Below are 21,609 nucleotides of genomic sequence, written 5' to 3'. Positions count from 1 at the left end.
AAAGAGTGAGAATGACTTGCTTATTCCATTCTAGTTCTCCAAATCGTCTGAGTCTGCATCCAAATTAGCTATATTTGACCAGATTTATTGAGCACCCATGTGTGTACAGAGCACTGTTCTAAACATTTGGAAGAGCAGAGATTCTTGCCTAGCAGGATTTTACAATATAGCAGGGGAGGCAAACAAAAGAAGTTACAGATAGAAGCGAGTGGCACAGCCCGGGGCGGGGGGGGCCTACAGTCTTCTGACCCGGAGGCTCCCGAGGGCCAAGCACGGGCAGCTGGGCAAGCTAGGAGTCATTTCCCCTACTCTTTCTCCTTTCTGTGTCACCCTTACGCTCGGATCTGTACCCTTTATTCACCCCACCTACAGCACTTAGGCACACACGTCCATAATTTATTTTTTCTGCGTCTCCCCCTATAGACTGCAAACTCCTTGTGGGCAGGGCAGGGAACACATCTACCAATTATGTTACATTGTACTCTCCCAGGTGCCTAGTACAGGGCCGTGCACATACTAAGTGCTCAGTAAGTGGTTGATTAGGAGGGGAAATTAGAAATCAGTTGGGAAAAGTGTTCTGTTAAAAGTTAACGTCTCTAACTTAACAAAACCTTCTGTTCTACACAGGCCCATTCCCGGGAGGTTTCTTAAAGAGCTTTCCACATCGAGTCCCCCAACCCGAAATGCTGATGTTTTATTTAAAAGGTGAGACTTCTTTCCTTATTTGGCAGCGTCTTAGGTGCTCTTTGGGTTCTGTCTCCGCCACGCTGCCCTTATGGACTTGCAGTTACACTGTTACAAGTTAGAGGCGAACTAATTTTCATCCCTTTCGGTTTAACTGACGGTATCATTTTCATAAAGACCCGATAGGGTTGTTCTTCCTAAAATGAAGGGAAACAGCAATAGTTCTCCGGGAACTGACGGTTCAAATTAATCAGCTCCCTTAACCAGCCGCATGATAGAGGAGTCCTTTCTCAGCTTTACAGACACCTCTCAAAAAGTTATCATCAATCAGTGTTCAGAAAGCAGAAATCTGTCCCCCTCGGTCCGAATAAGGGATGGCGGATGCTTTCAATTAGAAGCCCCATCTTTTGCCCTTTGATTTCTTTCTAGAAAATCCCTTTATCCAGTCACCGTTTTCCGAATTATTTTTGGTTCAAGAAGTCAGCCCGAAACCACCCAAACCGAGGTTTCGGGAGACGGGCAAAAGTCGAATACCCGTCTTGGCATTTACATCCGGAACCCAAGTCCGGTCCCGTCTTGGCACTCGGTACACGAGGAGATCCCTCTAGCACCCTCCTGGGCAACCTGGTTTTTGAGATGGTCTTCGTGGTGCGGGCCGGCCTTAAACAAGGCGGTCCGGCATCCTGGAGGGGGGAGAAGGAGGGAGGAGGGCGAGGGGAGGCGCGCACCTGACGGTGGTTTGAGAACTGCGCCTTTCCAGCTGGGCGCGGGGGCGGCTGATTGCGCGGGGAGCGCTGATTGCGCGGGCCTGGCCGTTGGCACGGGGCACGCCGATGGCCTAGGGCCGTCTGATGATGGCCCGGGACCGGCTGATGCCCTAGGGCCGGCTGATGATGGCCTGGGACCGGCCGGTGGTGGCCCGGGACCGGCCGACCGGCCGGTGGTGGCCTAGGGCTGGCTGGTGGCCCGGGACTGGCCAGGACTGGCCGGTGGCACGGGGCCGGCCGATGATGGCATAGGGCTGGCTGATGGCACGGGGCGCTGCCGGAGGCTTCCCGCCGGTGTGTGGCTCCACACAGCGACAGCGCTAAGAAGTGAGGCGGGCCGAGGCCGGCTGGCCCAGGGCCCCCCTGCCCAGAGGGCCCCCCCCTGCCCGGAGGGCCCCCCCCTGCCCGGAGGGCCCCCCCTGCCCGGAGGGCCCGCACGGGGGGGAGCCCTGACGGTCCCGGGCCGGGGCCGGGGGGAGAGGGGAAAGAGGGGGCTGTCCCGGGCAGGGCGGGCCGAGGAGAGGGCGGCGGAGGGCCGGGACCGAGCGGGACCCCGCGGCGCCCAGCGCCCCTCGCCCACACGTGAGTTGCCAGCAGACTACAGCAGCGGGGGCGGGGGGCCCTGTCTTCCTCACTGCCCACTACTTCCCTCCCCGGTGCCCCTTACCTCTCTGCCCTCCCCTGTGCCCCCTACCTTCCCCTCTGCCCTCCTCCGTACCCCTTCCCTCCTCCCCTCCCCAATATCCGCCCTCCCCTGGGCCCCGTTACCTCCCCCTCTGCTCTCTTCTCCGGTGCCCCCTACCCACCCTTCTGCCCTCCTCCGTACCCCTTCCCCTCCCCGGTGCCCCCCTAACTTCTCCTCTGCCCTCCCTGGTACCCCTTCCCGTCCATCCTCCTCTCCCTTCCACCCTCCTCTCCCACCCTCTCCACCCGGTGCCCCCTTCCCTTTCCCTCTGCCCTCCCCGGTGCCCCCTACCTTCCCCTCTGCCCTCCCCGGTGCCCCCTTCCCTTCCCCTCTACCCTCCCCGGTGCCCCCTTCCCTTCCCCTCTGCCCTCCCCGGTGCCCCCTTACCTTCCCCTCTGCCCTCCCCGGTGCTCCCTTACCTTCCCCTCTGCCCTCCCCGGTGCTCCCTTACCTTCCCCTCTGCCCTCCCCGGTGCCCCCTTACCTTCTCCTCTGCCCTCCCCGGTGCCCCCTTCCCTTCCCCTCTGCCCTCCCCGGTGCCCCCTTCCGTCCCCTCTGCCCTGCCCGGTGCCCCCTTCCCTTCCCCTCTGCCCTGCCCGGTGCCCCCTTCCCTTCCCCTCTGCCCTGCCCGGTGCCCCCTTCCCTTCCCCTCTGCCCTGCCCGGTGCCCCCTTCCCTTCCCCTCTGCCCTGCCCCGTGCCCCCTTCCCTTCCCCTCTGCCCTGCCCGGTGCCCCCTTCCCTTCCCCTCTGCCCTGCCCGGTGCCCCCTTCCCTTCCCCTCTGCCCTGCCCGGTGCCCCCCTTCCCTTCCCCTCTGCCTTGCCCGGTGCCCCCTTCCCTTCCCCTCTGCCTTGCCCGGTGCCCCCTTCCCTTCCCCTCTGCCCTGCCCGGTGCCCCCTTCCCTTCCCCTCTGCCCTGCCCGGTGCCCCCTTCCCTTCTCCTCTGCCCTGCCCGGTGCCCCCTTCCCTTCCCCTCTGCCCTGCCCGGTGCCCCCCTTCCTTTCCCTCTGCCCTGCCCGGTGCCCCCTTCCCTTCCCCTCTGCCCTGCCCGGTGCCCCCTTCCCTTCCCCTCTGCCCTGCCCGGTGCCCCCCCCTTCCCCTCTGCTGCCCGGTGCCCCCTTCCTTCCCCTCTGCCCTGCCCGGTGCCCCCTTCCCTTCCCCTCTGCCCTGCCCGGTGCCCCCCTTCCCTTCCCCTCTGCCTTGCCCGGTGCCCCCTTCCCTTCCCCTCTGCCCTGCCCGGTGCCCCCTTCCCTTCCCCTCTGCCCTGCCCGGTGCCCCCTCCCTTCCCCTCTGCCCTGCCCGGTGCCCCCTTCCCTTCCCCTCTGCCCTGCCCGGTGCCCCCTTCCCTTCCCCTCTGCTCTGCCCGGTGCCCCCTTCCCTTCCCCTCTGCCCTCCCCGGTGCCCCCTTCCTTTCCCTCTCCCCTCGCTGGTGCCTCCCTTCCTTTCCCTCTCCCCTCGCTGGTGCCTCCCTTCCTTTCCCTCTCCCCTCCCCGGTGCCCCCCTTCCTTTCCCTCTCCCCTCCCCGGTGCCCCCGTACCTTCCCCTCTTCCCTCCCCGGTGCCCCCGTACCTTCCCCTCTTCCCTCCCCGGTGCCCCCTACCTTCTCTTCCCTCCCCGGTGCCCCCTACCTTCTCTTCCCTCCCCGGTGCCCCCCTTCCTTTTCCTCTTCCCTCCCCGGTGCCCCCCTTCCTTTTCCTCTGCCCTCCCCGATGCCCCCCTTCCTTTTCCTCTGCCCTCCCCGATGCCCCCTTCTTTTCCCTCTGCCCTCCCCGGTGCCCCCCACCTTCTCCTCTGCCCTCCCCGGTGCCCCCCTACCTTCTCCTCTTCCCTCCCCACTACCCCTTCCTCCCCATCCTCCCCGCCCCCCCAGGCCCCTCTCCCTTCCTCCCTCCCCGGTGCCCCCTTCCCTCTCCAAGACTCCCTCCCCCGTCAATCCCCTCCAAGTGTAGAGATGGGGGCGCGTCGCCCGGCCGGGCCATCGGGCCATCGGGTCTCTCTGTAGCTTCGCAGTTTCCCACCCGGGTGTCTCCGGGTGGCAGAGGGGGAAGCGGGTGCCGAGGGTGTCCGAATCCATCCAGCCGCCTCCTCCTTCCCGGTGGTGCCCGTGCTCCGAGAACTGGAGTCCCCCCCAACCCACCCCGGGCCGTGCCACCCGGGGAGCTTCTGGGCATCCTTGGCACGGGGAGAGCTGCAGCTCCCGATTGGCGGGGGGTAGGTGGGCTGACCCTGGCCGGGAGCGGGATGGGCTTCCCAGCCTCCAAAGGCACTGGAAGGACCCCAAACCCTCCAGCAGTGCTTGGCACCTAGTAAGCGCTTAACAGATACCATTATTATTATTATTAGAACAGTGCTTGGCACCTGGTAAGCGCTTAAGAGATACCATTATTATTATTATTAGAGCAGTGCTTGGCACCTAGTACGCGCTTAACGATACCATTATTATTATGGCACACCCGGATTGCAGCCAGTCCTGGGTTCCTGGGCGAACAGGGGCGCGCCTGCCCACCCTAGTGCCAGCTCGGGCACAGGAGATGCCGTTCTGGGGGCTCGTTATTTGGGGGTTCCCCCCACCCCACCCTGGCATGGTCACTGGTGGCTCTTTATTTGGGGGTCCCCCCGACCCTGGTACGGTCACTGGTGGCACGTTTTTTTGAGGGTCCCGCCCCCCCGGCATGGTCACTGGTGGTTCGTCATTTGGGGGGTCCCCCCCACCCCAACCTGGCATGGTCACTCACGTGAAAGCCGGGCCCGAGACCCCCACCGCGGGGTGTCTGTGTTTTGGGGGCGCCCGGCCCTGGTCCAGTTGCGGCCGTCCTGCCTCGCCTCTGCCCCCCGAGGGGGTGGGAACCGGGGGGACCCGAACGCCTGGGTCCTCTGCAATCCTGCAATCCTGCGCTCCCAACCTTGTGATCGCGAGGATCCGGAACCATCCCAGCCTTTCCCCAAACCCTGCCTTCGTTTCGTGCAGTTAGAGGCTCGAGGATTCCCAAGATTTTCCCTGGCCGTGCATTGATCTCTCTCTTTTTCTCCCTCTTTTTTTTTTTCTTCCCTCCTCCTCCCCCCTCCCTCCCTCATTTTTTTCCCCAGTGGACTTTGATCCCAGGAGAAGAGCTCGTGCGGGATAACTGAGCCAGGACCGAGCTTTGTGGGATTTATCGGAGCCCAATTCCTTCAGCAGCAGCAGGAGCAGGAAAAAGACCGGCTCCGGGGAAGAGCTCAGCCCCGGTAGGACCGGCTGAGAGAAGCGCTCTGCCCCTCCGTCCCCCCGAGTCCCCTCGGTCCAGGACCGGAGGGGATGGACAGAGCCCCCCGGTTCCTGCCGCGACCCCCTTTCCCCCCCCGGACTTTTGATTGACCCCTCCTCCCGCCCTCTGCCCGGATGGACGGAGAGTAAGTAATTCCCCCCTCACCGTCCATCCAGGGTGAACCACTGCTCGCTCCCCGCCTCTGGTGGCGACCAACATCCCGGGTGGACCACTGCCCGCTCCCAGAGTTGGGATTGGGCCCCTGCGACTTAGAAAAAGGCCTGGGTCAGGGGGTCGCGGGGTGGGCAGGGGAAAGGAGGGAGAGAAGACGAAGCTGGACGCTTTGGAGACACCATGGGCGCAGAGGGCGGGAGCCAGGTCTGCCGGGCTCCGAAATAATCCCACCCGGGCACGATGTCCACCAGCGGATTGCCGATGTTTGGGAAATAGCTCTGCCAGGCGAGGCTGGCCCGGGAATACCTGCTTTGAGAAACCAAGAAGTCTCTCCATCCCATCATATTGGCAAGTAAGTAACGACTGTTTCCTTTAATAATAATGATGATGATAAATAAGGATGGTAATGACATTTGTTAAGCGCCTACTCTGTGCCTGGCATTGTACTAGGCGCTGGGGTGGGTACGAGCAAACTGGGTTACCGTTAGGCATTTATTTACATCGCCAACGACTTTTTGCAGAGGTGGGAGGTACAAAGCAACTCTTTTTTTATTTCCTCCGGGAGACGGTAAGCCATTTCATTCCTTACATTGCTCCGATTCCGCATCCCGGGAAACTCTCCGTTCAAATACGGCCCCCTGGATCCAACTCTTTGGGAGACGCTTTCAGTTAGCAGAATGGTACCAAAGAGGGGGAGAATTGCGAGTGTGGTTCTGGAGCTGGAGGAGGGTGTTCTTTTAGAGGGTGTAGTTTGGCTGGTTCTTTATTCTTCTTGATATGGCTGGGTAGCTGCCTTCTGGGGAACTACTTAATTTCGGATGGTATCAGGCAGTTTTCATGACGGTGCTGGGGGTGGACGGATGTGCTTGATCGGTGTCCCTTCTGTAAAACAGTGAATCATACTGGGGGGAGAAAGAAAAAGTTACAAGTGGCAGTCTATTTCCCTCCCTCCCCCCAACCCCTTACCGGTAATTCAGTTTACTCTCCAGGCGGAGTAAACCCACTTGTAGAACGGAGTTTCTGTCAGAAGGCTGCAGCTGACTGCTGTAGCCTTTGAATGTAGTCCACATCGCGCTCTAAGCGCTTAGTACAGTGTTCTGCACACAATAAGCGCTCAGTAAATACGATTGAATGAATCAATTAACCAGATCTCTCCCCGGTATGCTGGGGATTACACTGCTAATGGCTCCCAGCTCAATCTCGGTGCTTGCAGATGCTACAAGCTTCAGATCACTTTCTCCGTCTAGCTCGGAGGGAATTGGGTTTTGCCTTGTTGAATCCGCAAAACTCATCTCTCACTGAAACTTACCACTTAATTGGGGGGGACGGTGGGGGGGGGGGACGGTGGGGGCTTTGGCCACGTGTAAACCTCCAAGAGTCCTTAAGTTTTCTTCGTACCGATTCTTCCCCCCCCCCCCCCCCCGGTGCTTTCCCTGAGAGATTGTGAATTCCCATCGCTCTGTGACCTTGATGAGCTGCACTCTGCGTTAACCTGAAGCGTTCCCAGGGTTAAAGCGGTAATACGGATTTATAGCCGAGTCCTGGCATTTCACTTTAGCAGATTGAGCAATTCTAAGGAGAGCCTTCATTTCACTGGGGAGCCCTTACCTGTGCAGACGGACTGATGAGCCTAACTCAGCTGGCCCACCGCAAACTCTGTGGGCATGGTGATTTTCATTCCGAGGCACGTGTGTGCCCTCCAAAATTCAAGCATCCTAACCCTGACATTTCCGTGTACACCAATTCTATCGTTTTAAAACTATCTAGGAAGCAGCCGGCGGGGGCGGGAGCGGTGGCGGTCGGGTCGAGGTCGGTAGGACCTTGCCCAAATCCTAGAACCCAGATCCTACCGGTTCCTAGGCCCTTATTCTCTCCACTAATAATAATAATGTTGGTATTTGTTAAGCGCTTACTATGTGCAGAGCACTGTTCTAAGCGCTGGGGTAGACACAAGGGAATCAGGTTGTCCCACGTGGGGCTCACAGTCTTAGTCCCCATTTTACAGATGAGGTAACTGAGGCCCAGAGAAGTGAAGTGACTTGCCCACAGTCACACAGCTGACAGGTGTCAGAGCTGGGATTCGAACCCGTGACCTCTGACTCCCAAGTCCGGACTCCTTCCACTGAGCCACGCTGCTAGTACACCCTGCTTCCTGAGTTGCTCCCCCAGTTATTTTTTATGTGAACTCCATTTCAAAGACTAGAAGATAATTGCTTTTGAAATTGCCCAAGTCAGAGAAGCAGCGTGGCCTAGTGGATAGAGCAGGGGCCTGGCAGTCAGAGGATCTGGGTTCTAATCCCGGCTCCACCATTTGTCTACAGGGTGACCTTAGGCAAGTCACTTAACTTCTCTGCGCCTCAGTTCCTTCACCTGTAAAATGGGGATGAAGACTGTGGACCCCATATGTTGCATGGACTGTGTCCAACTTGGTTACCTTGTATCTACCCCTGCGCGTAGAATAGTGCCCGCCACTTAATAAGCGCATCACTGCCATTAAAAAAATGGTGAGCCGGCAGCCCATGCTATTAAATCTACCCAGCAACAGCCCGAAAAGGAGCAAACGTCTTTGTGAATGGTGGGTTTCCGTCCTGAGAAAAGATTGCCAGCACTAACGGGATGGGAGTTGGGCTGCTCGCATTCCCTCGGGGGGGGAAACCTTCCTGCCTCCGCTCCTGAGCAAGCCTGGGCAGCGGTTCCCGCTGAAGAGGGGCGATGGGCGCTCTGTGCCTGCCCCTCTCTTGCCACGCTCTTCATCTCTCTCCGCAGCAGCAAGCTCCAGCTCCTTCTTGCCCGTTTCCAGGGGAAGCTTCTCCTAGGGGATGGCGGCAATTCCCTCTCCCGGGGCAGAGGGGCAGGCTTTCCCTGCTTGTGCGCGGGATGCAGAGCGCAGAGAGAGGCGGAGATTTAACCCCAAATCCCTGGTCCCCCCTCGCTGCACGCCTGGATCCCTGCGGGGACAGCTGCCCCGAGTCCATCCTCTTTGTCTCTGAGAGGCCAACCCATGCACTGATCTTGGGGCCACCCGCTTTATCCCTTCATCACCTGTTAATAATGATGGTATTTGTTAAGCTCTTACTCTGTGCCAAGCACTGTTCTAAGTGCTAGGGTAGAAACAGAGTAATCAGGTTGCCCCACATGGGGCTCACAGTCTTAATCCCCATTTTACAGCTGAGGTAACTGAGGCACAGAGAAGTTAAGTGACTCGTCCAGAGTCACACTGCTGACAAGTGATGGTGCCTGGGTTAAAACCCTTGACCTCTGACTCCCAAACCTGTGCTCTTTCCACTAAGCCACGCTTAGATTGCAGAACCGGCAGGAACCCAGGCCTGGCTTTCCGGGGAGAACCCTGGGCCTTCTCTGGAGGTGGGGGCCAATGGGTGGCCAACTCAAGGTATAATAGCAGCCTCAATGCTCAATCTCTGCCATACGATGGTTGACTGATCTTGTCTACCCAGAAGTTTACAGCTATCCACAGAGGGCACTTTGATCCAGTGACTGCCCTTGGAATGGTCTTTGCACCTCCCCACTCCAAGAAATTTTCACTCAGAGGAGAAGTTGGTTGGCGTAGTCTGGGGTTTCAGAAAGGAAATGGTGGTTTACAAACTGGTAGGCAGTAAAGATTGGAGTATATAGAGATAGTCGACACTCCATTAAGGAGATCCACTCCCAAGCTTTCCTTCCCTAAAACCACTAAGCTCTTTTATTGGCTAAGTAGGTTAGTACAGACCTCACATAAATTCCTAGGCCTCCTTTCTGAGTCTTTTTTTTTAAATTATGGTTGTTAAATGCTTACTCTGTGACAAACACTGGGGTAGGCACAAGCTAATCAGGTTGGGCACAGTCCATGACCCACATGGGGCTCACAGTATTTATCCCCATTTTGCCAATGAGGTCACTGAGGCACAGAGAAGTTAAGTAACTTGCCCAGGGTTACACAGCAAACGAGCAACACAACTGGGATTAGATCCCAGATCGTTTTGACTCTTAGTCCCGTATTCTATCCACTAGACCATGCTGCTTCCTGAGTAGCTACCCAAATATTTTTTATGTGAATTGGATTTCATAGACTAGAAGATAATTGCTTGTGAAATAATCTTTAGACTATGAAAAGCAAGCTCAGTTTAGATCTTTCAATTTAGATCTATGTTCACAAGATGCTTTAGTTTGTGTCATGGCTTGCTGGAAGGCCCGTGGATGCCAACGCTTTTTTTGAATGTTCAAACTTGTATTCGCTCATCTTGGCCATTAAATGGTTTTTTGTTTGTAGAAGTAAGAGCAATGCAATCTAAACCACCATAAAGGCACCTTGTACCTTTGGGTAGACCTCATGAAAGGATTTCTGAGCAGAAGTCTTTCTCAGGTCAGACAAGTGGTCCATCCAACCCAAATTTTGTCTCCAGGAATGGCAGCAGGTTAATTGGAGGAGACCGAACCTCCCCGTTAGCTGCTCTCTACCACTGTGGCGGGGTTTTCACCATGTCTCTGTAGAGTAGGACAGGAAGAAGCTGAAATGGTAGCCAAACCACCCCAAAATTGAAGTTTTGTTGGGAAGCTTCTGGCTTTTGGACTTTGAACCAGCCTGCCAGAGTGCTAAAGAATCTGAAAAGTGTTCCTTTATTTGCAGTGCAAGTGACCTTGTCTTATGCTGTGGAGTCATGTCTGACCCATAGCGATGCCATGGACACATCTTTCTCAGAATGCCCCATCTCTATCTGCAATCGTTCTGGTAGTAAATCCATAGTTTTCTTGGTAAAAATACAGAAGTGTTTACCATTGCCTTATTCTGAGCAGTAAACTTGAGTCTCCATCTTCAACTCTCTCCCATGCGGCTGCTGTCCAGCACAGGTGAGTTTTGACTTGTAGCAGATTGCCTTCCAGTTGCTAGCCACTGCCTGAGCTAGGAATGGAGTGGATTTGCTTCTGCTTGACTCTCCCTCTCATAGTCGAGACTGGTAGAGTACTAGAAACTCTCCGGGTGAGACCCTGAGAGGGCCAGTGCAATTTGTACCTCCACCCTGATGGTTATGGCTCTACCTTCTAGCATACCTAACTCTCCCTCCTGTCCCCAAAGTTACTTAAACTCTTCATAAAACATACACTTGTTGATATTTTTCTCTTCCTATTTAGCCTGCTCTGCTGGTTTGACAGTTTTCAGCTACAGGGCACAGCAGCACCGTTGAGCCATCAGAGAAGTGCTTTCTTCAGCATTCCTGGTAGTCGAGCTGTAATCGTTGCACATAGTGGGTAACTCCACTCCTTCCATAAGTCCTGATCAAGGCCTCTGGATTCTGTCGTAGCCTCCTTCTTAGTCTCACTTTTGGTGATAGTCTGAGAATTATCTAGGTTTTACAAAATAGTATTAAAATGGGGATTAAGACTGTGAACCTCATGTGGGACATGAACTGAGACCTAACTGATGAACTTGAACCTACCCCCATCTCTTAGTACAGTCCTGGCAAATGGCGCTTAACAAATACCATAAAAAAAGTGGAATCGAATCCACATTTGCAAAACATGTTCTACTTCTCATGGCTGTCAGCCCATGGAATTTAAATAACAGTGGATTTTCGGGAGTGCCGGAGCGTAGTTTGACTGGAAAAGCAGGGAAAGTTAGAGATTGAGTTGGATGCAAGAAAACATCCATTTGTATCCTTGGTTCATCCCAGGTTAGTCAAATTTCCCTAGAAGTCTAGATTTCTAGCCATTTGGACCTCCAGTTTCACAAGAACTGCTGACATTATTTAGTCAGTGAAATCAGTTGCCCTTATAATAATAATAATAATGTTGGTATTTGTTAAGCGCTTACTATGTGCAGAGCACTGTTCTAAGCGCTGGGGTAGACACAAGGAAATCAGGTTGTCCCACGTGGGGCTCACAATCTTAATCCCCATTTTACAGATGAGGTAACCGAGGCCCAGAGAAGTTAAGTGACTTGCCCACAGTCACACAACTGACAAGTGGCAGAGCTGGGATTCAAACCCATGACCTCTGACTCCAAAGCCCATGCTCTTTCCACTGAGCCACGTTGCTTCTCTTTTAGATACTTCAGTTTTCACTAGTGCATCGACACTGCAAAGAACACTGATAGAGTGCAGCTCAGAGAGCTCCTGCCAAAATATTACCTAGTAGTCTTATGCTCTTCAATGGGTGCAGTGGACAAGATGTTTAATTTCAGCTAAGTGTTGAATTATATAAACCGTTTCAGCAAGGGCTGTAATTTTGAAAACTATTACTTGCTTCACATTACCCATGCCTTTTTGAAAGGGAGGAAATCTCCATTAAAAGTCAAACTCTGATGAAAAGGAGTTGCATCGTTAAGCGACACTTTGTTTGGAACAGATTCATCACATGTAATCAACAAAACATATTTTATGGCACCTAAAAGTGTCAGGGAATGGTTTTAGCTTTATATGAATGCCTCAGCAACTGTCCAATTTAGTCTTGAAAGAGTACTCTACTTGTTTTGCTTTTAGACTAAGAAAATTAATATGAGTGGTTAAGTGCTTACCATTTCCTGAAGACAGTGTACAGATCTGCTCATGTATTCAGGTAATTTGAGGAATAAAACTAACTACACCAGCCCTTAGAAAATTGTCCAGCATCTTTCAGCAAAAACATCAAAGTGCTGAGGATTAATGAGAGAACCTTTCTAAAGCATTTTGAGGTTTTTTTAAAAAGAGGCTACATAAAATCAAAGCATATTACTAATATTCCTTACAAATAATACAGCTATCCATACTCCATCAATTGAGGTTGCTCTCTAATCTTGAATATTTGGTTACAGTTTGATGCATCTTAAAACCCCGAAGATATTGGGCTAAAAAGGAGAGGGTTAAATATTCCTCAAATAGTAAGAGTTGGAGGGAAACTATAGGATTTTGAAAGGGGAAGATGTCTAGAGCTTGAGTTCATAATTATGATGTCCAGTGGGCAAGAGAGCTTTATTCGTGGGGATGGTGGCTTATTTATGGACTTCAAATACAAAGGCCCTTCATGTTGTCTTCCTTTTCGCTAACTCTTGGAACAGAGTAGAAATTACCTATTAGTTGGGTGAATATAGAATCAGTTTCTAAGATTATATTTTAACTGGTCTTTAAAATGCTGGGTTAAAGGCATTCTCATCAGGAAAAAGAGTAACCAAGGTTTTTGAGTTTTTCATATACTTGCACTTCATTCAAACACCAAAAAGGAAGATTTCTGAGCCCTACCTATGAGCTAATTGTACAAAACACTTAGTTCCTCTGTAAAATTTAATTGGGAAACTATTCCATTTGGGACAGACATTACCAGGTATACTGGAGTGTGTCAGAGAAACATAATGGAAACATGATACAACAACAAAATAAAGATGACCCTGAAAAAGTTAATTCATTCAGAGTTCTCAAACTTGACAAAAACAATCATTTGTAAGCAGAAAACGCTATGAATTTCCATGTAAGACAAATAGCTAATTTCATGCTTTAGAAGACACATGGAGGATCGTCCATTAAAGACTACCAGACATGGTAACCTCACCCTTTCTAGCCATCCCGTTCTGAATATCGTCGTGCCATAAGGACTGTAGTTGGCGTGCTACCGGCTATTTTTTCAGATTGCCATTTAAGCCTGCCCACCGGGTGAGATAATGCCGTAGGTGGTTTTTCGGCCAGAAATCTTCAACACTGATGACCTAACCTCAGCAAGGTCTTCACGTTTTCTTGGTTGCTCCATCCCCTCACTGCGGGGTTGGGGAACGTTGCTTAGTACAGTGCTCTGCACCCAGTAAGTGCTCAGTAACTGATTGAATGAACTGCAAGTAAAAGCCCTAGTCAACAGTGGAATGTATAGCAAGGAAATGTTCCCCAGGAGGTATCTTCACCTTAGATAGTGAAAGATAAATGCACCTCTATGGTTAATTATTCCCATAGGTTTATCAACTCAAATGACGGGATAGAGTAATTCCCCACAACAAAAAACCCACGCCTGCTTGTTTGTGACAGCATTTTCAGGAAATTGCTCTTGGGCTTGGATTTCATTTAGCAACTTGCTCCTAGAAGTTTGATGTTCATGTAAGCCAGAGACTATCTTAAGATAAAATATTCATGGTATGACCTTCAATTTAATTACAGTATCGGAACATTTTGTGTGTTTTTTTCTTTCATATTCAGAAATGGTTAGCATCAAAAGGACACATGCCGCAGCCAAGGAGACCATTGCTATAGCTATGCAAGAGAGCCACTGTTTATTATACCATTTGTTTTAGAGGGATCGTGAGGGAACAGAGTGCAAAATGGTTTGTCGTATGATTAGCCTGTACCACTTCAGGGGGGTCATTTGTTTCTTAGGCCTCTTCTGGGTAACAGAGACGTGAAACTTCCTTTTAAGTCTATAAATCTCATGACCTTTTTTTTTTCTTTCTATCAAGTGATGTTAATAAAAAAAAGGAGTGATACCAAAGGGATGTCGCTTGTAAGCAAATTTAGTTAGGTCAGCTATTGTTCAGAACACCCAAATATACATGCTGAGAATTATTCTGGTCATAAATTTTGGAAGCCTTTTAGCTTGTCTACTTCTGAAGAGAAATAGTGATGACCTACCAGATCAGTCTCTTTTGAGGGATTATGGTGAAGTAGAAACATGTCTGCTTTTTCCTCTAATCCTTTTTATTCATCTTGGGCTATTTTCTTCCCTTAAATTGTATGACAAAATGTCCTTGTAAGTCCTCTGAGGGGAGGAACTGAATCTTCTCCTTTTTAAATATTACTATCCCAAGTACTCAGAAGGTCCCTATCTTTTCAGCCACACTCACCTGTATGGCTAGGACTTCTCTATTGGTAGCATGATCTTTGGGAGAAAAAAAAAGAGAGAGATATGGTATTATAGTAATTGTGGGGCTTGCTAAATGGCTCCTATGAGCCATGCATTGGGATAGATACAACCAGATCAGACGCACCTCCCACATGAGACTCACAATCAAGTGGGAAGGGAGAATGGATATTTTTGTTCATTTTACAGATAAGGAAACTGAGGCACAGAGAAGCTAAGTGACTTGCCCAAGGTCACAGAGCTTTCAAGTGGCAGAAATGAGGTAAGAACTCATGCCTCCTGACTCTCAGTCCTATGTTCTTTCTACTAGGCCACGCTCCTCCCCTCTCTTGCCTTCCTTGGGATTCAAAGATAAAATAGGAATGGTGAGATTTTTTTTTTGCCCAGATGGGAATGTTGAGGGTGAGGAGGGGAGGGAGAAGGGAAGAGCTAATGAGATTAGTGACCTTCAATCTCTTTCATAGAATATAAAGACTTGATGAAAATCACCAGGTCCAGTCCCCTGGCTACTTTCAGAATCTGTTCCTCCATTCTTTCCCTGTACTAATATCTAAGGACACCTCTTACACCTCTTCCTTTCAGAATTACTACTCAGTTCTCACAACTAATGACAGCAGTTGCAATATTGCATATTATTCTACTCATTTAAATATAGAAAGGGTCCAAAATACACTGCAGTGACTTTGAAGTCACACTGCCAAAGATTTCAGTAAGATTAAGGGTTTGACAATAATGGTTATGAATAGATGAGCGACTCTGAAGTAATAAATTAACCCCTGCCTCTTACATCCAATCTAGCTTTTTAGTGTCCCTTTTCTGTTCACATATTATTTTTCAAAATGGTAATGATGCAAAATACCATATTAAAAAAGAGTTGGTATCCATGGGTACCAACTTGTCATTTTGAGTATGGGACGAGGCAGGGGTTTTAAGGGGGCTGTAGAGGTTACTAAAACTACGAGGGAAGGGACTTTAGTATGGCAGGCTAGCTTTGCTCTGACTTGAGTCAGAAAGACCTGATTTTGATTCTTTTCTTATCATTATTACTATGAATTAACTTAATTGTAATAATAGTATTTGTTAAGTACCATGTGCCAAACACTGTACTAAATCCTGGGGTAGACATGAGGTAATCTGGTTGAATAAAGTCCCTGTGCCACATGGGGCTTACATTCTAAGTAGGCAGGAGCACAGATATTGAATCCCCATTGGCAGATGAGGAAACTGGGGCACAGAGAAGTTAAGTGACTTGCCCAGTGTCACACAGCAGGCAAGTAGCAGAGCTGGGATTAGAACCAGGTGCCCAGACTCCCAGGCCTGAGCTCTTTTCACCAGACCACACTTTTTCTTTTCAGCTCTGTTCAGGAGCACTCTGTTCTTATCAGGGACCTGAGCTGAGCATCCCTAGGAATCTAACTCAAAAAAGCTGTGGGCATGAATATGACCTCACCAAATGGAAACTCGCATGGACCCTAGCCCCTATTGCTCCCAGAGGGATGGCACCTCTAGATGCCACTCCAGTATGAAGAGGATTTATTCATTTCCGGCGCATCTTAGTTTTATACAGAGAAAATTATATGCTCAAATGCTACATAGTTATCCCTCCCCCAACCCAGTAATGGGAGAACTAAGCCTTCAGTATACAGACTCCACTTGTAATCTTGAGTTTCACCTTTATATGGCTCTATCAGAGAGAAGTGTCAAGAGAAATCCGGCTCTTACCAGATCTTTAGCTTCAGCATCTGGTCCCAGAAGATTTGGCTTAGGTTTTTTAAGGTTTTTTCATTATCAGTCATGATCTTTCTTAAGAAACTGAATTCCTGAGAGCAGGTTGACACTTGAATAGATAAAATTTCTGAGTGTTTCGAGTCCATATTTGAACGATAACTAATGCACACAGGAGTTGTGTGCTTGGAGCCAGGCCAGAGGAAGGCCTGAGACGCTACTTGGCATCCAATGAATTACTTAGCATGTTTTTAAAGAATAAAAGATTTCTGGCTTTCAACAAAGAGTCTGTAGGCTGCATGTCAGTAATTTGAACAAAGAGGTCATTTATAAATGCTGTCTTTCTATTTAGGAAACAATTACCACATGCAGCTGCAGCCTTTAATGACTTTTTATAAAGGATGTTATAAAATGCATTAGTAATGAATGTTTAACAGATGATGTTATGTCAGGCAGTTACAGAGGGTGTCATGAGATGTAGATATTGGTTGGTCGTCAGCTTATGCATCTATGTAAGCCTATGGTTCAAGTGATTTTTTAGTATGCTATAAAGTGAGATCCAATCCATCTTAGTACATTGTTTAAGTGAATGGCACAATTATATAGCCTGTTGCTGATAAAGCTCTGTGTTTTTAGCTGCATCGTCATCATCATTATCATCATTGGAATGAAAAGCACAGCTCCAGGCAATAGTCTACAATATTTATAATTATATAATAGGCTTCCTAACTCAGAAATCACATGGAATCTAAGAGGCGTTTGAAATGTGAAGTCTTACAATATCTATCCCTGCTGCTTTCATTCTATACAGTGGTCTCCTGAAGGAATGGGAAAAATGTTTTCTTTAATGCATTCGATCAATCAACCATGTTTATTGAGTGGTTACTGTGCGCAGATTATTATACTAAGTGCTTGGGAGGGTACAGTAGATCGGAGTTGGTAGACACGTTCCCTGCCCACAAAGACCTTAGGAATCGTTTAAATTCACCTCCTAGCAGGGACCAGAAAAGACATTGTAAATTTTAATAATGAGGGTCTAGAATTTGGAAGTAAGAAAGGAAAACTAGACAATTGCAACTTGAGTTGCTGCTGCCTTTCTGTGTAGATACGGTAAAGTACCATGATGCTCCAGGCATTAGTTTCGTACACAACACTTCGATATTGAGGATGGAAAAGGTGATTGGAAAGTTCTCTGAGTTTACATGCACATATACAATTTGAAATATTGTCTATGATGAAGCAAGTAGTGCAGACTGATTTTGAATAGTGCTAGCACTCTCAAAGTTTGGGAATTGTTCAAACGCTTTGTGATTCCCATAAGTTCAATTAGTACGATTGTTTTGAAGGTTATCCAAAAAAGTCTGTACTCTTTCTTTGCTATACGTAGATATTAGAAAATTGCACCTGCAAAAACTAAACTTGCTAGGAAGATGTTCATTTCACAACTACAGGAAAAAAAAGGAATAATAATCCATGATTGGTGAACCTGCTATATGGATAATTTAATTTATGAACTACATTATCAGAAGGAATATAATAAGCGAAGTGGAAGATTTCTATGTTACCTCTTGATGAATAATGACTGTAAGAGTCTAGATGGTGCCCAATTCTCCTGTTTTGGTAGGACCTGTATCATTGTATTTCATTTCATTGGGCTTATAGAGAATTGATGTATCATGACAAGATGCAATGGAAATGTCAGCTATTTTCTAATTGCAGTTTTTCCAAAAGGGACTATGTTTTTTATGCTACAGTAGGTTTTAAAACTTTATACTTAAGCACCATAAACATGTTTCAGAAGTCTGAATCAAAAGGGTTGCAAATTTCATTAAAACCTGACTGAACTCAATTGATGAGACTTTAGCTAGAGAGGCAGTCTTTGTAAAGTTGACCTGATACACTTGATGTATAGCTTCCGTGCTGCCGCAGAAATCTTTGCTTTGATCCATTGAGGAATTATAATTGTTCACCAGCTGTCAATCCCTAGAATTTATTGAGCATCAACTCGGAGCGGGGGATTGTGGTAAACTCTTGGAAAATTATGAAGGAAGATCATAGTCTTACAATTTAGAGTCTTGTAAAAGTTGTCTTTCAAATGTTTAGAAAGAGTATCCCACCCTGAATATGGTAAATTATCAAACACATAAAATGAAATTGGGTGTGAAAATAGGTTTTTTTAAATGACATTTTATCTAGTTCCCCTAATGCAAGTGGGCACATATTACTCACTCTTCCTTCCAAATAAGTGCAGCTTAAAAAACAAATAACCCATCAGACACATCAAAAGTCTTGTTCTCTACTCAGTATGCATCCACTCATTCTAAAGTTTTTTATTTTTCCACCTTGAAGGTTTTGGTTGTTTTCAAAACCTTAAAAAATTCCACAATTCATGTTTTCTAAGCTCCCTGTGGGCAGGGAATATGTCTAGCAACTCTTTTACATTGTATCCTCCCAAGCACTTAGTTCAGTGCTGTGTAGGCAGTAAGTGCTCAATAAATACGATTGACTGTCAAAATCCCCAGAAAACCCCTAAATCTTATGCTAAATGAACAGACTATACCAAAAAAAAAACCTGCTTGGTAGATGTGTTGCCGCAGTGACCTAGTCTACGCCCAAGGTGTTTTTTGGAAATATTTTTTTCAGTACAGCCAATTCTTTAGATTCCCACCTCTTTTCACTGAAAGTTATAATTGTGGTATATCTAAGGCATTGACAGTTGCTGAGCATTATCCTAAATAGTGGGGTAGATACAAGGTAATCAGGTTGACCACAGCTATATCACACACAGGGCTCACAGTCTAAGGGGAAGGGAAAACAGATATTAAATCCTCATTTTACTAAGGAGGAATTTGAAGGACCAAGAAATTAAGTGACTTGCCCAAGGTCACCCAGCAGGCAAGACCTTCGAACCCCCACAGAAACGTAATTGGAAGCAGAGAAGGCATAAATTGAGAAGCACCATGGCCCAGTGGCTAGAGCCCAAGCCTGGATGTCAGAAGGGCCTGGGTTCTAATCAGCTCCACCACTTGTCTGCTGTTCAGCAAGTCACTTAACTTCTCTGTACCTCAGTTGTGTTATCTGTAAAACGGTGATTAAGACTGTGAGCCTCACGGGGGACGTGGACTGTGTCCAACGTGATTAGCTTGGTTCTACCCTAATGCTTATTACAGTGCCTGGCACATAGTAAGCTCTTAACACATACCAGAAAAAATATTCTAGTTGCAGAAGCAGTGGCTTCCTAGGTTTGGCCCCAGATATGATCAGAGTGTTGAGTCAGATTTCTCTAGAAATCGGATGCCTCCTTAGTCCCCACTTGGCTGTGGATTCTAAATAAATGAAATATTTGATATAATTACCTGGAAAAAACACCCTACTACTGGCGTTAACTTGTGCCATACAGTAGTAGTGGAAGTAAATGGTATTTATTAGATTATGCACTCCTTGAGTGCAGGGGTTATGAATATTAACTCTACTCTTCCAATCATTTAGTACAGTGCTCTCTCTGAAAACAGTAGCCACTCAACAAATACTATGGATCGATTTAATGAGCTACTGGATGACTGATTTATGGTTGACTAACATGCCTGCCTAGATCTCTCAATTCATGGCCATCAATAGCTACCCCACAATGCTATGTCATGCATTGAGTCTTTTGATGTATTTCTGTATACTCTGTGGTCATCTCACTTTACTTCACTCCAGAGTAGATGTTTAGGCATGCACAACACTAGATCATCTTGATTTAGCATGTGGTTTAGGTCATTCAAATTATTGCCCATAACGACAAATGGATGAATAATCTGAGGGACAGCAACAGAAGCCCTTGTGCTATTTCCCTGCTCCCACAACCCATTCAGTCATTCTTTCACATTAGGCTTTTGGTGAACTTTCCTTCCATCCAGTCTAATTCCTTGCTTCCCTGATGTTGAAGTGACCTCTAAAAATTTGGTCTGCAGGAGCAAAATAAAGAGAATTCTGAGTAGGTTAATTTGGCATTTAACCAGTGTGAATCTTTCTAAAATGATATGAGTGCTTTCTCTCTCTTTGCAGAGAAATCTCCCCTCCTACTCTCCTCTTCCTTTTTTAGTATCCACAAAGAAAGAGGCTTGAGATCTGTGTTTGTGTAGTATTGACTGTGGGAGAAAATAGGCACTCTGAGAAAAATGGAAAGAACCAGAGGTATTTATTCTGAAAAGAGAAGGGTAAGGGCTTAATTAATAACACACTGAAAGTCTGTCAAGGGGTATTGTGTTGGTAATGGTCAGCAACTCTTCTGTTTCTGCTGGTTCAGGGTAAGAGAGAACAAGATGAATTTTGCAGGAGGGATTTTAAGGCTCAGTGTGAGGAAGCCCTTCCTGACTCTAAGGATTGTGAGATTGTGGAATATAATACCAAGGGTAGAAGAGGTGGTCATAGTGGTGTTCTCTTTTGGGGGTGTTTGAAAAGAGAGTAAACGTGCTGTGTTTTTGAGATATTAGAGATGCAGGCAGGGGGCTGGACTAGATGACCTCAAGTAGACTGATTTAGTCAGTGGGTCTTCCTGATTGAAACCCCAGATCCCTTGTTCCTAATTTCTTGTTTTTCATGGTTTTTAAGCTTAGCTTTCCACTAACAACACTTTCAAGTTTTGTCAATAAATCTATTCTGACATCCTGATGGAGGCTTATAGTCAGTCAGGAAACTCCACTTGCAGATAAATCACATTGTAAGGTACCATTCAGTATCAGCATAGAATCAAATGTGCTCGAGGTACCAGAATCTTTTGGACCATTAGACTCAAATGAAAAAAGCCTCAAATTTTTAATAACTTAGTTTTCACCTTTAAAATTTCACTGGACATGTGATTATGCCTGATGCTTTCATTTCTTACTTGCATCTTTAAAATCGCAAGCCTTGTCGTTAACTGAATTAGACCAACGGTGCCTTTAGTCTATTTTGTGTCTCTGATAATAGTATTAGGTTAGTTGGAGGAACACTGTGATGATTGCCTTCTGTGAAAACCATCCTAATGTTATATAACACTGCGTGCCTTCCAAGAGCCTCCATATTTCTCTTTGCATTCCTAAGTTGTCTTCTAGTAACTCACTATGTATCTCTCTTATTATAATTGTTATACGATACTGATGAGAAGCAGCATGACCTAGTGGATAGAGCATGGGCCTGGGAGTCAGAACGTCATGGATTCTAATTCCCGCTCTGTCCCTTGTCTGCTGTGTGACCTTGCACGGGTCACTTAACTTCTCTGTGTCTGGGAGCCCCAAGTAGGTCAGAGACTGTGCCCAACCCGATTGCCTATGTTCATCAGTGCTTAGTACAGTGCCTGACACATAGTAAGCACTTAACAAATACCATAATTATTATCACTTGTAAACCACTTACCATGTGTTAAACACTTCCAAGTTTTGGGGTAGGTACAAGTCAATTAGATTGGCTAGATTCGAAGTCTAGCTTTCTTCTCATTCTGATGACTAACAATATCAGGGTAATGTAAGGGCTGGGCTTACTCTTGGGTCTTAACCAGATTTAGC

At 48.2% G+C, this 21,609-nt stretch overlaps 1 protein-coding gene and 1 non-coding gene across 3 annotated transcripts in view; one reads left to right on the top strand and one right to left on the bottom strand.

The window, feature by feature from the left end:
* Window positions 1-1,960: 1,960 nt before the first annotated feature.
* SNTG1 (syntrophin gamma 1) overlaps window positions 1,961-21,609 on the top strand; it is a 426,064-nt gene continuing 406,415 nt past the window's right edge. The window contains exons 1-2 of one of the 2 annotated variants that reach the window (XM_039912673.1): window positions 1,961-2,033; window positions 5,220-5,903. The gene's annotated coding sequence lies outside the window, so the exon portion shown is untranslated. Of the gene's footprint in view, window positions 2,034-5,106; window positions 5,904-21,609 lie in introns of those variants that run through there. The other variant, XM_003428461.4, reaches the window with a different exon arrangement.
* Window positions 10,407-10,544, bottom strand: LOC114813516. Its single transcript, XR_003761233.1, has one exon. It is a non-coding gene; the product is annotated as a small nucleolar RNA SNORA7 (small nucleolar RNA).

The sequence above is a fragment of the Ornithorhynchus anatinus genome, chromosome 7 (genome assembly GCF_004115215.2).
Source record: "Ornithorhynchus anatinus isolate Pmale09 chromosome 7, mOrnAna1.pri.v4, whole genome shotgun sequence".
In the NCBI taxonomy this organism is placed as follows: domain Eukaryota; kingdom Metazoa; phylum Chordata; class Mammalia; order Monotremata; family Ornithorhynchidae; genus Ornithorhynchus; species Ornithorhynchus anatinus.
The sequence above is the reverse complement of the archived record's forward strand: the minus strand, read 5'-3'. Positions and strand labels throughout refer to the sequence as shown.